The sequence below is a fragment of the Arachis ipaensis genome, chromosome B7, assembly GCF_059453495.1.
Source record: "Arachis ipaensis isolate K30076 ecotype BB chromosome B7, ASM5945349v1, whole genome shotgun sequence".
NCBI lineage: Eukaryota > Viridiplantae > Streptophyta > Magnoliopsida > Fabales > Fabaceae > Arachis > Arachis ipaensis.
In genome coordinates this window covers 39,249,167-39,254,706 of record NC_142442.1, presented here as the reverse complement: position 1 = coordinate 39,254,706, position 5,540 = coordinate 39,249,167, and the positions used below count along the sequence as shown (strand labels likewise).

General features: G+C 37.8%; 1 non-coding gene across 1 annotated transcript; it reads right to left on the bottom strand.

Moving 5' to 3' along the window:
- Positions 1-2,955: 2,955 nt before the first annotated feature.
- On the bottom strand, positions 2,956-3,064 carry LOC148550904 (small nucleolar RNA R71). The gene has a single exon (XR_015893112.1). It is a non-coding gene; the product is annotated as a small nucleolar RNA R71 (small nucleolar RNA).
- Positions 3,065-5,540: the final 2,476 nt, after the last annotated feature.

Here is a 5,540-nt window from a genome sequence, read left to right as displayed (position 1 = left end):
GTTCAACTCCCCAAGGAGACAAGGCAGCGTTGAACGCCGAATAACCACCCCCTTTGGGGCGTTCAACACCCACCAAGACACAAGACAGCGCCACTCACCCCCTAATGGGCGTTCAACGCCCATTCCTCAAGGTTGGACGCCAAGCTCAGCCCAAGTACTCAACCAAAGTAGGCCCAAGGATGGATTTTCGCACCTCTAGTCCAGTCTGTCATACTTTTTGTACTTCTCAGTCATTAGATTAGTATTTAAAGGAGAAAATCACCCATGTTTAGGATCTTCTACCTCATCTTTACCTTTTCACATTTTACTTTCTGTAAAGCATGAGCAACTAAACCTCCTAAGTTAGGGTTAGGAGCTCTGCTGATTCTCATGGATTAATAATATTACTATTCTATTTTAATACACGTTTGATTCCATTATCTTATACATTTTCGTTCTTCATCTCATGAATTGAGGATGACCCATGACAATCATCCTTGTTTTACATGGGTTCCGTGTGAGTCCTGCCCGGATAGCATTGAACCACAAGCTAGAGAATGCACTGCGGATTCCAAGAGCGTGCATGGGCGACTTTGGATATGTGACATATAATCCCGTTGAGCATGGGTTATTAAGGTTTCTGTGGCATTAAGGCTAGAGCATGAGAAGTAGCGTTCCCTGATCCGGAAGATCCGACCTTGTTTGTGGCGTTTTGAGTAGGATCGTGAAGGGGAGTGGATTGCTTAGGTCTTCACCTTTGACTATGGTGGGAAGCCATGAGTTTACTTGATGAGGATTCTACATGAGTTGCTCAGATATGGTGGACTGCTATAGTTTAGAAGAGACTAACTTGATGAGGATGCTACATGAGTTAGTCAATTACGGTTGCCATTGAATGAATCTCCGAAGCCTTAACTAATTATCCATCAATGCTTTTAAACTAATATGATATTTCGTTCTTTACTTTTCATTTATGCTTCTTAACAAACAACCATCTTTTCTAATCGCCTGACTAAGATTTACAAGATAGTCATTACTTGCTCAATCCGATAATCTCCGTGGGATACGACTCACTCACCTGAGGTATTACTTGGCTGACCCGGTGCACTTGCCGGTTTAGTTGTGCGGAGTTCAATTTCGCGCACCAAGTTTTTGGCGCCGTTGCTGGGGATTGTTCTGAGATTGACAAACTACCGGACTATCTTGTTGCTTAGATTAGGTACTTTTTGAGGTTTTATTGCTCTTCTACTTGTGTTTCTTGTTTTCTTTTTCAAAAATTTTTTCAAAACCTTTATCTCTTTTTGACCATTTATTTTCTTTTGATTTTCTTGTTTTGAGTCTTACTTGTTTCTTGTTCTTTTTCAAAAAAAAAACCTTTTCTTTTCTTTAGTAATCTTTTTCTTTGTTTGAGTCTTGTGTTAATTTTTAAGTTTGGTGTCCTCTCTTGTGTTCATCTTTTCTTTAAATTTTCGAAATTGTCTTTAAGTGTTCATCTTAGTATTCGAATTGTTCTTGGTAATTTTTCTTGTCTGATTTCAAAAATTTTAAGTTTAGTGTCTTTTTGGTGTTTTTCCTTTAATTTTTGAAAATTAGTGTCCTTTGATTTTAAAATTTTTAAGTTTGGTGTCTCTTAGTTGTTTTTCTTTTTCCTTAAAATTCGAAAATAAAAAAATTTCTTTTATCTTTCTTTAATTTTTCGAAAATCTTGACTAACTTTCCCTATCTTGATTTAAAAATTTGAAATTTAGTGTTTTCTTGTTAGTAAAGTTTAAATTTTGAATTTCAAATCCTATCTTTTCAAATCTTTATCTTATCTTTTTATCTTTCTTTAAATTTCAAAAATCCTATCTTATCTTACTATAATTTCAAATTTTAAATTCAATTTGAAAATTTAAAATTTAAAAATTAAAAATTCAAAATCAAATCTTTTTCAAAAATCAAATTTCAAATCTTATTTTTGCAAATCTTTTCAATTCTCTATCATATCTTCTTGCTTTAACTCCTTCCTATCTTATCTTCTTTTTAATTTTAAAACTTTTAAATTTCAAATATTTACCTTCTTTTAAAATTAAATTTCAAAATTATATCTTTTAATTTGTTTTCAATTCTTATTAGTTGGTTAGTTACTTGTTTTATCTTATTTTAATTTTGAAAGTTTGGTATCTCTTTAATTCATCTTCTCTCTCTTCTATTTTTGAAAGCTTTTTTACTTCTTTCTCTCTCTCCTTTTTCGAAAATTCTTACCTCTTTCTCTCTCTTCTATTTTCAAAAATCTTCTTTTTCTTTTTCTATTTATTTTTTTCGAAAACTCTTTTAACTTAAAAGATATCTTTCTTTTCTTATCTTCTAACTCTCTCAAAGGACCTCTATACTCTGACATAGAGAATCCTTTTCTTCTTTTTTTCTTGCATTCTTCCTTCTTGTTTATGAGCAGGGAACAGAGATAAAGAACCTCCTTTTGATCCTGACCCTAAACTTGAGAGGACTCTAAGGAGGCGTTTACAACAAGTAAGAGCACAGCACTTCGGAGGTAACCTCACAGAGCTTTTTGAACAAGAAGCTGAAAATACAAACATGGCAGCCAATCCTAATGGTGGAGGAGACGCAAGGAAGGTCCTAGGTGACTTCACTGCACCCACTTCTGATTTCTATGGAAGAAGCATCTCTATACCTGCAATTGGTGCAAATAACTTTGAGCTGAAGTCTCAACTGGTCATTTTAGTTCAATAGAACTACCAGTTTCATGGACTTCCATAGGAAGATCCCAACAGATTCATCTCTAATTTCTTGTAGATCTATGATACTGTCAGGACTAATGGAGTGGATCCTGAAATCTACAAGCTTAAGCTTTTCCCTTTTGCTGTAAGGGGCATAGCTAGGTTATGGCTGGATTCTTAGCCTAAGGAAAGCCTAGACTCTTGGAAAAAAGTGGTCAATGCATTCTTGACCAAATTCTTTCCACCTCAGAAGCAGAGCAAGTTCAGGATGGAAGTTCAGACCTTCAGGCAGAAAGAGGGTGAATCCCTCTATGAGGCCTAGGAGAGGTATAAACAATTAATTAGAAAGTGCCCTCCTAACATGATTTCAGACTAGACCATGTTAGATATCTTCTATGATGGTTTCTCTGAATTATCCAAGATGGCTTTAGACCACTCTGCTGGTGGATCACTCCACTTGAAGAAAACACCTGAAGAGGCACAGAAACTCATTGACATGGTTGCTAACAACCAGTTCATGTACACTTCTGAGAAGAACCCTGTAAGCAATGGGGTTGCTCAGAAGAGAAGAGTCCTAGAAGTTGACACTCTGAATGTCATATTGGCTCAGAACAAGATCCTAACCCAACAGGTCAACATGATCTTTCAGCATCTGACTGGATTATAAGCTGCAGCTGGTAGCACTCAAGAAGCCTCCTACGAAGGAGATGCATATGATCCAGATCAACCCATGATGGGTGAGGTTAACTATTTAGGAAATCCCAATAATGAGCCTTATGGCAACACCTACAACTCATCATGGAGGAATCATCCCAACTTTTCCTGGAGGGATCGACAGAAGCCTCAGCAAGGCTTCAATAATGATCAAGGTGGAAGAAACCAGAATAGGTTTCTTGATAAACCATTCCCATCTTCTCAGCAACATATGGAGACTTCTAAGCAGAGCCTTTCTGACTTAGCCACTATAGTCTCCAATCTCTCTCAGACCACTCATAGTTTCATTACTGAAACAAGATCCTCCATTAGGAATTTGGAGGTACAGATTGGTCAGCGAGTAAGAGAATCCCTGAGACTCCTCCTAACACCCTTTCTAGTAACACTGAAGTAAACCCAAGAGAAGAGTGCAAGGTCATTACTGCAGAAGTTGAGGTCGAAAATGAATAGGAGAAGCTGGCATTGAACACCAGCAAGGGAGTAGCTGGGCGTTCAACGCCCAAAGAGGAGCAGTTATTGGTGTTGAACGCCGGTAATGGAGTAGAGACTGGGCGTCCAACGCCCAAAAAAGGATAAATCCTGGCGTTGAATGCCACAATAGCAGAGGCTGGGCGTTCAACGCCCACTAAGGATCCCCTTGTGGAAGAACTAAAGGAAACCAAGGCTCATAAGGAGACCATAGAGGTTCCCTTAGATGCCTGGTTGCAGATTATAGAATCTGAAGAATACTCCTCTTCTGAAGAGGAAGAAGAAACTAGGGAAGAGCAAATTGCTCGGCACCTAGGGATTCTGATGAAGCTGAATGCCAAATTATTTGAAATAGAGACATTGGAGGAAGAATCTCCAGTGCTCACCAAGGAACTCAATGCCTTGGTTCAGAAGAAACTACCTCAGAAGCTGCCGGATCCCGGACGCTTCCTAATTCCTTGCACCATAGGAACAATTACTTTTGAGAAGGCTTTATGTAACCTAGGGTCAAGCATAAACCTCATGCCTCTCTCTATAATGGAGAGGCTGGAAATCGTTGAAGTGCAAGCTGCCAAAATCTCATTGGAGATGGTAGACAAGTCACTAAAAAGGGCATATGGCCTAGTAGAGGATTTATTAGTAAAGATTGAAAACTTTTACATCCCTGCAGATTTTATAATCTTAGATACTGGAGAGGAAGAGGATGAATCCATCATCCTTGGAAGACCTTTCCTAGCTACAGCCAATGCCATAATTGATGTGGCAAAGGGAGAGCTAGTTCTGCAATTATAGGAGGATCACATCTTATTCAAGATGCCCAAACCTAACTCCTTCCCTAAGGGAGAGACATGATAAACCACTATTTTATTATTTATCTTGTGCTCAATTGAGTGGTTTTTATCAAGTCTTTACTCACTTATTCATATAATTTGCATGGTTTTGCAATTTCTTCCTTATTCTGTGATATATGTGAAAACATGTTTCCTAGGCCTTAAAAATGTTAATTTTAATTATCCTTCGTTACCATTCGATGCCGTGATCTGTGTGTTAAAGTATTTTCAGGCTTTATAGGGCAGGAATGGCTCAGAGGATAGAAAGGAAACATGCAAAAGTGGAAGGAACGAGAAAAATGAAGTATTTGAGAAACGAGCAGTGACGCGCACACATGGACAACGCGGACGCATGCCTAGCACAGAATACGAGCGGCGCGTACGCATGACAAGAAAAATTTCCAAATGACGAACACGCATGACAGACGCTACATGCAGAAAGTTGCAGAATTCGCCCCTAGCGATTTCTGGGCTCCTTCTCGGCCCAAATCCAAGCCCAGAAACACAGAATAGAGGCTGAAGAATGAGGGAATCAATTCATTCATAAATCATTCATTCATTATTCACAATTTTTAGGTTTTAGATGTAGATTCTAGAGAGAGAGGCTCTCTCCTCTCTCTTAGGTTTTAGGATTTAGGATTTCTCTTAGTTTATGGTTTATTTCTTCTCAATTCTAGGTTCAATATTCCTTTAATTTAGTTTCTTTTCAACTTTTATTTATTCTAGTACTTTGGTTTATCTATTTCACTTGTTAATTACTTATGTTGCCAAATTGGTTTATGAACTCTTCATGTTAGATTTGATTTTCTATTTAATACAATTCGAGGTATTT